The sequence below is a fragment of the Rhinolophus hipposideros genome (genome assembly GCF_964194185.1).
Source record: "Rhinolophus hipposideros genome assembly, chromosome: 15".
Classification (NCBI taxonomy): domain Eukaryota; kingdom Metazoa; phylum Chordata; class Mammalia; order Chiroptera; family Rhinolophidae; genus Rhinolophus; species Rhinolophus hipposideros.
Window position 1 is genome coordinate 29,963,391 of NC_138061.1, and position 12,709 is coordinate 29,976,099.

Here is a 12,709-nt window from a genome sequence, read left to right on the forward strand (position 1 = left end):
CGCTGAATCAGACTGTGAGTGCCTAAGTCATTGGGTAAGAGAGGAAGACTGCTTCCTTTCTCCTGGTGAAGTGGGAATTGGCGGAGAAGCGGGCAAGACCATGTTCAGAGCAGAAGTAAAGACCTTGGTGATCGTGGAAGGAGTAAGGACCAAGAAGTGGGGCGGGGTGAGTTTGTGTGTCAAGACTTGGCACTAGGAGTGGGAAGTAGAGTAAAACTAGTCATAAGGACCGAGGCCCCTCTGTCATGGGGCCTGCAGCATCCCCTGTAAGACTCATACCAGAGGTGTGGAGCTTGCTTGGCAGCTACATTTATTCTTAGAAATGTGCATGTGGAAAGAGATGGTCAGACACAGAAGTTAGAGTCGTGACTCTAGAATTGACATAACTGCTTTGCTCTGAATAAGTCACCCAATCCTTGCTGAATCTAGGTTTCCTCATCTATAACATGGGAAAAATAATGGCACCTCTCTGGGATGTTGAGAGGCTTAGATAAGAGGAAAACGAATGTGGAAACATTTGGTGAGGTCAGGTACTAGTGCAAATGTAGCTGGAGGGTGCTATTAGCCTAACATAGTGCTAGAGAGAGGATTCAAGAGAACAAAGTTAGAGCTGATCTACACACTAGCATCTGTTGAAAAAAAATGGTGCCATCTAGAACCGAGTTTACAGTTGGTTGCAAAAGGATGGTGCTGGGACTTGGCCACCTATAAGGAGGAGACTCCAGTATGTAAAGCAGAAGAGGGAGGTACTAAAGAATGGGGAGATTGCGTCACAGTATTAAAAAAATTGATACAGAAGAAGGAAAGGTTTTATTTTAGTAAGTGTGAAAGTGCCAATCATTTTCAAATTCTGGGGCCATTACCAAATTTTTATAACAACAGTTAACAGTGTTGGATAGGGTAGCTATACAGGTAGGGAAAAACAATAGGAAACCGAAGGTGGGGAAAAAGAGTAGGCAACCTTCGTTAACTTTGGTCATCAACAGTGCGGAGAGGCTGTGTATCACTGGCACTGAGTAGAAGGGGAATGTGCAGTGTTTCATCTGAGTAAATAATAAGAGACCAGAAATAACTTTTCTAAATCTCTTTAGAATAGTGTGAGATGAGAAAGAGTGAACCCAATTTGGCAGGGTCAGATGTCTGAGAGGTAAATGGTCAACCTCCAGAGAACCTCTGCCGCTGGCACCTCAGAAGGAGGGGATGGGGGTGAGAAAGGAATAGCTAAGGTAGGATTGGTCATGCACTCTAGAAGAGGATTAGAAATTAGGCACACACATACACACACACAGACACACACACATACACACACACAGGCAGAGGGGTAGAGGCACGCATTGAGATGGTCATGCCCACAGTAGATTAAGAAGCAGTTGAATTGAGAGGAGGTGACTGGAGATGGGCAGATGGGGTGTGTATACCTTGGAAATGTCGTCACTGGCTCTATGGGAGAAGGGATGATGTGCCTTGTCAGGGCAAGCCCTCCCTAGGGCTGGACATCTCTTGAGAGGAGAATGAGCAGTGGTACCTTTACTGGTGAGTGGTTCACTGCAAACACATGTATTGCCCTTGGCTTGAAGGACTTTTGCAAATAATTAGTGTAATTTTCTGTTTCGGAAATGTTTACAGGGAAACTAACTTTCATTGTTTGTGTTTCTACAAATTCCTGCCTTATTGCAATTTTCATTTTTTGAGCTCAAGTGGAGCAGTTTTATTGGAGCTTGGTGAATTCTGAATGGTGGCTGCTGATCACATATTTCTTTGACCCAAGCATACTCAGAATTTCCAGCATAAACAATTTGGATAAAATTTAGGCTAGGAAACGTTCAAGTCCCCAAACACCTCTAATTCTAATGAACTGGATCCCATTTTGGGTTCCAACTCTTTTGACTCCTTTTTTGAAACCTTCTCTTCCAATGCTTCAGTTCTCCATCTCTCTCCCAGCCTCGTTTGGCCACACTTCCCCACCAGGTTCGGTACATCCACCTGGTTTTGGACGCTCCCACAGAAAGTGAGACCTGGGTTGAACCTTTGGGGCTAAATGAGGACCTTGGCAATAGTGCAAGGTAAAGTCAACCTTTGGAGCTCATTCCCCAAACTCTGAGCTATGGTTCTTTCCCACTTTTTCTCCTTAGTTGGCTTCCTTTCAGAATCCCAGTGCCCTCATTCTGTTGTTTAGTTCTCCCCAATCCTCCCTGAATTTCTCCTTGGAAATACACCATGTTCCGAAATATCCTTTGTCCATCCCCCTAGTCTCCTCCACCCCCCCCCCCCCGCCCCAATCAAACCCTGTTCCCTTTGTGTGGATTAGGTTAATCAGATTGTTTTCCTAATACAGAGCCTGATAGCAAGGTCCCCTCTCACTAATCCTTTCTAAGATCATGTTTGTTTTATAACTCAAACAAATCCCTAATTAATGGATTTCAAGTAGTATCAGAGAGATATTTTTGGTCAGTGATTACCTTTCATTAAATGGCTCCATTTAGACAGACTATTCTGTGTATAGGTCTGATCCTGAAAGATGACAGACAACACTGTATTAATGTCCTGATTAATCGACTCCTTAGTCTCCAAGAATGGGAAGACAAATTGGTGAGAGCAGGAGCTATGCAGAACTTCTAGATCTGTACGTTTTTTTTTCCCTCCTCCAGCAAGAGGAGTTCCATAGCTCACATATCACAGGCATCTCAGAGGGCAGTTGTGTCCTCGTACAGGCTCCCACGGAAGCAGGCAGACACTGTGACAGTGGTCCCTCTCGTCAAGGTGACTCTATACTTTTTTGGATGTATTAGGTTGGTGCAAAAGTAATTGCAGTTTTTGAAATTATTTGAAATTGCGTTTAAACCGCAATTACTTTTGCACCAACCTCATATAAATAGACTGAACCTGAAGGTTCAAGACAGCAAACTGATAAAGCAGGAAACCTTGGCGGATCTAACAGAAAAAAGGATGGGAAAAGAGTAACCTTGAAAAGGAGGTGGGGAAGATGTTTGTGGGTGTTACCTTTTTATGACACTTTAGCCAGAGACGTGGAATAGCACACACCTTGAAAGGAGAATCAGAGAAGGTTCCTGCTTCTTCCTCTTTGCAGTTTATAACACAATCACAGTTTATAAATATCCTAAAATATGACAGATGGATTTTGCTATATGTTTAAAAATTGTCTTACCAAACCGAAGTATGCTTATGTGAGGTTAATTCTTTAGGTTATTGCTTAGGTAATGTGGTGATCCACTTAAAACTGGAAAAATAAAAATTGGGGGAAAAAATATTAGGAGCAAGGAAGTTGGAAATAGAGGCTGGCTTAATTCTTTAATTCTGTCCAATCTTTTTATCATTCTGGTTTCTCTTGCCCCCATTTATGTATTAATAAGATCTCTAGTACTTTTAATCACTCCTCTTTAGTTACAAAAGCAGTCCAGATCCTTTTGTCTGGGATTTAATACCTTCCCAAACTGACTTAAAATTTTTTCCAACCTTACCTTTTTCTGCTTTCCTTTTGAATCCCATATTCAATTAACTGAAATATTTCTGTTCCCATCTTAATTTCTAATTTCTACCCTTATTTTGAGACACGTGTCAAATGCCATCTCTTTCCTGAAGCTTTCACTACACCATCTATACAGCAAATCGTACTTGCTGTTATAGCTCTATATCTCCAAGCCACTACAGCCATCTGTTTTAGACGGTGTGCCTTCCTTCCTTCAAACCACCTTTGAGTGTGAGTTGTAGCCAAGGCATTAGTACTAGTCACTATGAATCAGAACTTGCTATGAATCAGACATAAAATCCTGTGTCAAAAAGTTAATAGTATAATGGGTAGATAAAACAAGTATATAAATACGCATATCTATAGAGACTGTGGCACATAAAAGGTTTGCAAATATTTATCAAATTAAGAAAAATAAATACAATGAAGATAAGATGGAGATTAAGTACTTTGGAGAGTTTATATATGCCTGGAATGATGAAAGAAAGCTTCTTGAATGAAGCGTCATTTGAACTAGGCCTTGAAGGATGAAGCCAGTTTGGAGACTGGCCAGGAGAGGGGTAGAGGTGTGGCGGTGCGGGGAAATAGACATTCCCGAGAAAGACAACAGTCTGAACACAGGAATGAGAAATTGTGTGGTCTGAATGGAGGACATTTAGGTTGGTTAGATGGAGCACACATGTATGAAAGGGAATAGAGGGAAATTAAGCTGGGAAAAATAGGGAGGGGCTAAGTTCTAGGGCACGTTGATAGACAGCTTCCAGCCTTGGGTTTGTGGTGTATTTACTCAAACTTTCATTCTCCATCTACTACCTCCTAAGACAATAACTGTAATTTTATCTTGGCTCAATCAAATCTGGTTTTGTTATATCCCACCTTGGAAATCTTCAGCAATTCTTATCTTCTTTTTTGATTTGTTCCTTGAATCCTTGGTCTAAATTTGTGGTTGGGGCACCTGCCATCATAGGAATTTCTCCAGAGAAAGAATTCCTCCTCTAAAATGAGAGAATTACCTCCTATTTTTCTTCCCCTGAGTCTCTGATTTTGTGAATGGGTCCACAGTTTCCCTAGTCCTTGAGTCTTTGGAAGCGGTTATTTTCCAGGGAGGTCTAAAAGATGCTGCAGTGTGCTAACTGGTACCTAGTGGCTACAACAGCCAATCTGTCCCTAAGGGACCATATTCAGTGTTTTCCAAAGTGTGTTTTGAAGACCAGTTGTCCCATCAAACAGATCCTCTTCAGAGGCTCATCAACAGAAGGTTTGCTCATAATAATAATAGGTGTCATTTATTGAGCACTTACTATATACATTTTATATCCATTTTCTCCTTTAATTAAAGGTTCCCTATCCAAAAACACTCGGGAAACATTTATATATAAAGGTTCTGAGAAGTAAATAAATTCGTGTAATATTGTTTAATCCAGCATATTATATACCTGTTTTGGAATTATACTTGTGAAGATTTCGGTGGAATTAGTATTCCATGAATCTCCCTCAAAGAATAGGCTTCTTCCCAGGAAAGACTTAGGTAACTTGAACTTTTATGTGTCCATTCCTCTCAAGAGTTTTAGTGATCAGCATGCCAGTAACAACTTCCTTGTCCTAGGACCATGGAGCTGAAAATACACATTTATGTAGACATTGGACAAAATTGCATGGCCGCAGAGCACAGTCACCTGGGGCTGTGAACCTGGAAGTTAAAATAGCTGAATGTAATGTCAGTTTCTTTACTAAACCATTTTCTTGAGCTTTACTCATTCTCTCTCTCTCTCTCTCTCTCTCTCTCTCTCTCTCTCTCTCTCTCTTTCTCTCTCTCTCTCAAGCTTTTCTAACCCCTAGGTTTGTTAGGTTTAAGGAGAGTCTATTGATTACTTCTTTAATGCATTGAAAATGGGCAGAACAGGTTTGGAAAGAAAAGAGAGGCTAATCACTCACAAATACAAATGCGTTTTGACTCGTGCAGGAGACTATCGGGAAGCATGACTGGTGGCCAGTAGTCTGAAGCACAGGGACCTTGGGGGCACACGATGTCATTGCCGGGGAAAGACTATGTCTAGACTTTGGGTCAAGTATACATGGGTTTCAGTCCTGAGTTGACTTCACTCCCTTCTGAGCCTGAATTTCCTTATCTCTAAAGTAGGGATCATTTTTACAGTGTAGCAGTTCTGGTGAGTTTAAGTATAACATTGTGTGTAAAATGCCGAGCATGGTGAGGTAGTGTCAGTGCTCACAAGTTCAGGTTTCTTCTTTCTTTCCAAAGGGACTCTTCTGTCACGCTTATGCTTTCTGTGTATTATGGCAGCATCAGCAGTGATGACGAGCACGAGGAAATGCTGATGACGGAGGGGGTCACCTGGTGGCTCTGATTAGGCCCAAGTCTGGGGGTGCCCACTGCTGACCAGACACACTGTACTTCCTTGCCCCTGGAGGGTGGCTTTCCATGGAGTGAGGAGAGTGATCTGGGAGAGAGAAGCGCAGCTGCTGGACATCTTCATGTAGCACCAGTGTCTGCCACTCAGGGAAACCTTTGCTAAGTCACCAGAGCGCTGATGAGCACAGAGCACTCACTCAGGGTGGCACTGTGCCAGGCCTTCAGCAATATGGTCTCAGCCTTAGAGCACCCTGGAGTCTGACGGAGGGAACAAGGCAGGTGAATAGTACGTGAAGTAAGGAGTCACAGGTGCCGTGACAGAAGTCATATAGGGAGGAGTTGGGCTGGGGAGAGTGGCAGCTCCACAGCAAAGTGGTCAGATGTTCCTGAAGGAATCAGGAAGCCTTTTGAGGGAAGGTGTTCCCTTGAACCTTCTGATCATAAGTACAGGTATTAATCATGGCATTTAATTAATGGCTTTGCTAAGGGAAGCATAGAGCAAGGCTATGCATAGCCATTTTGGGGGCACAGTTTATGCATGCTCTATTTTGTACTGGGTGCCTTTATGAAACAATATACAGAGTGCTGTTTGAATTGTTCAACAGTAACTGAAGGTCCTAGACGGGGCTGTGAGCCTGTGGTTTCCATGCACCATGCAGGTTGTGCAGCTTGGTTTAGATGGCAGGGGATTCCTTTCTGTTCCTAGACTGTTTCTTGGCCCTGCTGGTGGACCTGGAGCAAGTTGGGAGAGCATGAGAGAATTTCCCAGGGTCACTGTTGGCTCCCTGTCTAGGACAAGGCTCTCTGGGGCTTGTGATCTACAGTCATGCACCACATAATGACATTTTGGTCAACAATAGACCGTGTATAAAACAGCAATGCCATAAAATTATAATGGAGCTGAAAATTATTACCTAGTAATGTTGTAGCTGTCATAACGTCATAGCACAACTCATTGCTCACATGTTTGTGGCGATGCTGGTGGAAACACACTGACTGCGCTGCCGTCATAAAGTGTAGCATAGACAGTGACAGTAGGCGGCTGTACCGTGTAGGTTTGTGTGAATGCACTCTGTGACGAAATCGCCTAAGAACACATGTCTCAGAATGTATCCCTGTCATTAAGTGACACATGACTGTACTTGTATCTAAGGAATGGGAGAAATAGTCTGAGTGTGGGACAGCTTTTTGCTTTGAGGCCCAGTGGAGTTCTGACTGGAGGCCCCAGAGCTGCCCAGGGTACATAAGTCTAATCAAGGCAACAACTCTGATCAGCTATTAGGTTCCTTTCTGCCCATGTCCCCCAGAATATACAGGGAGAGTATCTCCTTCTACCCTCCATTGGGTGGAGGGTAGCACTTGAGATAATAGGTAGCATCTAAACTCCTAGAAATTACTGACCTTTTTGTTAGGGAGCCATGTGGTAAAAAATTAGTTTGAAATGAGATGCCAGATATGCATGTACATACGTTGAAGAGTCCAAATCACAATTATTGCTGTTGTGGCTGTTAGTTTTGGTGGTTTATAATAGTAAATCAACCCCTTATACTATGGAAGAGATAAAGACGCCTCACAAACCACAGACTAGTTTATTTGTGATACTGTGGGACTCTCCAGTCACTCTGTGAAGTCTGTGACACTTAAAATAGAATTGCTGACAGCTCCAGTGGGTCTGAGTTCATTACCACTACAGCTGAGCTGTCGCAGCTGTATGTCAGCGGACCTCGGTTTAGCTGACTCATGCTGGTTGTCAGAAGAGCCGGGATGCTGCAGCTTGCTGGGGAGAGCAGTCCTCATGGTGCTGCAGTATTGTTTTTCTGATTCATGTGGACTGAAAGGATTGTGGGATTAGGGAGAGAAAAATAGAGTCTTTTTCCTAAAGAGCTTGAGTAGGAGTTTGAAGGGTACTGAAAAGAGGAAACAGGAAAAGGGAGGGGGGAAAGGGAAGGCTTACTCATATGCTTTAAGGGAAGCAGAACAAATGACAGGGAGGTTGTTTTTGGTCAGGTAGTTTCTGTGCTGGCCACCAGATTGCACTGTTAACTCTGAACAGTTTGGTTGCTTTGTGGAGCTGCCTTGAGATGAACAGATGAAAAGAAAGGCTCCATGCAGTAGGCCGGTCATGTGACAGATGTTCATAACCTAGGGAGATGACCAGACAAGGACGAAATACAGAGGGTGCCAAAAAAATGTATACACATTTTAAGAAAGGAAAAAACTATTAAATTGTAATACAATGAATGATGCTAGCATTCATTTGATTAATGCTATCTTTGGAGCGAACGTCATACTACTACACATTGCTTCCGTAATGCAACTCAACTCTGAAAGGTAACATAGATAACATCTCTTAATGTGTACATTTTTTTGGCACCCCCGGTATATAGGGTGAGATGTTCAAAATGAGCTCAAGATAACATTATTTATTGGTAGATGAATATCTAAATTCTAAATAGTTGTCTAAGCTGAGAGAATTCTAGAACTATCGGGAGGCTTGGTCATATTCAGAAACTTGCAGCCCTATGGCTTGTGTTAAAAACTGTTCTTACTAAAACTGTATGTTTTCTCTTATCCTGTTATTAAAGATACAGTCAAATGCATTTTACATTTAACTTTAACTTAGAGATTTTTGCAAAATTTCAATGAAATTTTCTTTTTAGGAAATGATATTATAGTTTCCTGTCAGAATAAGTGACCCATAGTTCTTAATTTTTTTTTGTTACCCCTGTTAATAATGAGTTTCAGTTTTAACTAGGACGTAACTGTAGTTTCTATTTAGAACTATAATTAGATATTTTATTCTTTATTGGTAGCAAAACAGTCAGACTGGTTTGGTCACATCTCTTTTGTACAGTTTAGTCAGAAAGCTTTCAGTTCTTTGAATAGCTATCTATTTAAATTTGCTATGCTCTTAACCATTTAAAGTTAATTTCTATACAAGCAACTCTTTCAGAACAGGAAAAAAGTGAGAGAAAGTCCTGGTTTAGAGTGAAGTTTCTGCAACATTTTGTTCAGTTAATTCAACCTTACTCCATATTTTGATGCATCAAAGTGTGGATATTAATAGGTGTTATGCAAAAGATAGGTTCCCTGGAAGTCATTTTGGAAATGCTGGACTAAACAACATTTGAACCGATTTCTTTCCTGTAGAACTTCTTAGAGCCTTTAATTAATACACACCAGTGGGTGCTGTGAAACTCCAAGAAGGAAGAGATACCAGCCTAATAACTTTTCCCAAACACTGCTTGTCTGGTTGGACAGCCTTAGGGGCCTGCACCTCACAGAACACACTTTGGGAAACCTAGAAAAGGAAAATTAGTGCTTTTAGTACTAACTTGTTGTCATTAATGTTATATTCTGTTAGATTTCTGAAAAGCTATTAAAGTCACTATGTGGCATAAATTGGCATATTTGTAGAGCCGAGCTTCATGTTTGGTTTGTGCCTTTATCCTTAAAAAGATTTTGTCTTTGGAGATAATTAAAGCAGATTATTCATTGGAGATAATCATTTACAAGACAAATAGTTCAGCCAGAAGTAGGTTTCATGGTCCTCACCAGAGCTGCGGTAGGAATACATGCTTTGAAAAAGAAACTAAAGAAAAGCCATTTTGTATTTTCTCTCAGAAGTGCTTATGGAACACAACATTCCATTGTGAGCTGTGTGGTAACCAAACCTTTCTCACCAGAGATCACAGACTGGGGCCCACAGGACAGATCTGGCCTGCAGATAGTTTTGTTCAGCCTGTACAGTGATTTCACATTTGAATTAGTTCCCAGTATTTAGAAATCTTGAAGTTTCACATAGAAATCTAGCTGCTTTTGAGAAATGGAAAACTCTGACAGCACAGTCGCCAATGATAACTACTTACCAGAGCGGAGAGCCGTCAGCTGCCTTCCAAAGGACAGGTTTGCCCAGGGTGTCGCTGCTTGCCTGCTGACTGTTGTCTTGGTGGCTGGTCACACTTAAGCTACCTGTCCAGCCCTACGTACGTGTGGTTTTGTGTAGTCCCTGCCTTGAGGACATGGCTGAAGGGCTGGTGGGTGGTGCCTCTTCCTGGAGTCACCTTTATAAGTAAACATGGTCAGGTGTCCTCAGGAAGGAGAATCAGTGTTGGGATTAATGTCTGGCTCATTTAAGGGAATCTTCACCCTCTGATGATATCCCTGTGTTTGTCCTCTGGATGTTGAGGCTTTTCCTGCCCAGAATATAGCCTATTTAAGAATATACTACAAGAGCTGTTACACACACGCACACATACTCTGTCTCTCTGTCTCTGTCTCTGTCTCTGTCTCTCTCTCTGTCTCTCTCTCTCTCTCTCTCTGTCTCTCTCAGAAGTGCTTATGGAACACAACATTCCATTGTGAGCTGTGTGGTAACCAAACCAGAGAGTCTCTCTCTCTCTGTCTCTCTCTTTCTCTCTTACACACACACACACATACACACACAAACACACACACACACACTGATCCCTGTCTATGTAAAGTTCTATTGCTGGGGTAAATTTATATTGAATTAGGACAGAGTTCCAATTTCATACATTTTCAAAACTAATTACTAAAGACACAAAGATAATTAAACAGTAGTTCTTTATGTTTTATCCCTTTCTATAAAATATTTGAGTCAGCTTATAAAATATGGTATTTAAAAGTAGAGAAACATGTGAGTGTGGAAAATAATATTCAAAGGACCAGAAAATATATTTAAAGAGTAAGTCAGATATAGAACATGGGTATCGAACCCTGAGAATAAACCTCAGACTGTGGAGAACATGTCCTGTGTGCGTGTGGGCTTCTATTTCAGAGAGTTGCCAAACTGTGAGTGGAACTTCTCCGTGCAAACAAGACCACAGCATTACTTTTTGCTCAGAGTGTAGAGTGGTTAATGTTGGCCTATATTGATATTTGTCTGATTCTGCAGTGGTGCCAGCTCTGAGAAGCTGTTTTCTGGTGGTAGCAGGGAAATGTGGGTTTTATGAATAGGGTTAATCCTCACTGTCTCCTGAGACTCCGTCCTGTATTTTTATCTAATCTATAATGTCAAAAAGAGGGTAGTAGAATGGGTTGTATGTGACGTAATGAAGTGAGGGTGGGATCAGTCGGGGGCAGGGCTGGAGGTGGAGGAGACAGTCATGAAAGCTCTCAGCAGGAAGGTTTGAGAGCTTCCGCAGAGTTCTTTTCAGCAGTAGGAACCTACAGCGATGATAAAAGGCAGCATTTTCTGTACCTCTGATTAAATGAAACCAGATCACTATGGATACACAGGAATTGTTTTCATTTGTAAAACAAAGTGATCCAGGATCAAACTCAATTATAAAGTGATTGGAGTTACCTTACCAGGTCCTGAAGCTGCCTTCACGGCTTTAGAAGCTATAAGACAGGGCTCTGTGTAGAAAAAGATACCTCCTACTTTTATTTTAATTGATGACGTTAGAATTCTCGTTCTTACAGTGTCAAGAAATTGTGTTTTTAATTAAGAATTAATAATGGGCCCTCATGAAGGCATTTTTGGCTTTTATTTTTTAAATTTATTTTTCAATGACAGTTGACATACAATATTATATTAGTTTCAGGTGTACGGCACAGTGATTAGACCTTTATAGACCTTATGAACTAATTGCCTTGAATGAAGGCATTTCAAAGGAGTGTTTTATGGTATTAGTGAATCTGTCTTTGTGGTAAATGTCAAGGGAATGATAGTTTAGTCAGAGCAAATTTTACAAGGAAAGAACTGAATCTTTTTTCCCCATGCAGTATAGGTGGGGCCAGTGGCTAAATGTTTACAGTATTGCAAGCAGGTCCAAGTTTTCAGGATCTAGGAAAGAAATGGAGATTTTATAGCCTCTGGCTAACTAGTGAAGGCAACTGTGTCGTAAAAGGCAAAAAGTTAGGTGGGGGTGAATTTTGTAGCAATCACAAGGAATGCGCAGACTGTCTCTGAGCAATGCCAGTTTTAGAGTTGATTCAAAGTGTTTTGAAAGTGTCATTGGCAGATTTACTACCTTTCAAATGGGAGTACTCTTGAATATAAGCCAAGCCACATAAGAAATTTTCTTATGTGTTTCCTTGCATTAAGTATTGACAGTTGAGTAGTGGGGAAAACGAAGAATTTTATTGATACTAAGGAAATGAAAATTCAACTGTTTTGTTTCCTATCCTAATTCCACTTCCTAGAGCACATCGCCAGTTACGTGACTGGTTGGTTTTCCAGGTGGTGCTGAAACTCGCCTTTTTCGGTATGGGAGGGGTTTTTGTGTTTGTGTTTTTGTTGTGTTTGGTATTGTTTTAAGCTTTTGTTTTATAATTCAGTTATGTATTGAAAGGGATATGTTTTAAGGTTCAGATTCTGATGAAATACCTTGTTTTTTATTATTTGATAAAACAGTACGAACTAAGAACAGGAAGTCAGATTTCCAGTCCAGAGATATTACCAAATAGAAAAAATATGTCATAAAAATATCTTTTTCTACTCTTTGAAAATTTACTTCAATTTCTAGGCTTGCCTTTATCGAACCAGACTTGTTTTGGAAAATCAGATCAATCAAATGTAGCTAACTCTGTGTACTTCAGTATTTGATATTGCTGGTAATTCTGTGGGAACTTGATGAGCGCTAATCTATGTTAAAGCATATTGCTGAAAGATAAATGTTTTAATTTTAGGGGGTGATAAGAATTTAAAAGCCAGACATACAGATAATTTTTAGAACACATTTCTAACGTTCCTGTTCCCTTCCTTTAGGTGAGCTCTTAAAAAGCTAAGTGCTGTTCTGTGACAGGTTATAAAGAGTGCTAAAATGAATCTGATTCAAAACCCAGAATCTGTCTCTAAAAGACTGCTTTTTTTTTCTAAGCCG

At 40.9% G+C, this 12,709-nt stretch overlaps 1 protein-coding gene across 13 annotated transcripts in view; it reads left to right on the top strand.

The window, feature by feature from the left end:
* Window positions 1-12,709, top strand: part of CPEB3 (cytoplasmic polyadenylation element binding protein 3) — a 170,744-nt gene that overhangs the window by 124,332 nt on the left and 33,703 nt on the right. The gene's annotated exons all lie outside the window — the stretch shown is intronic.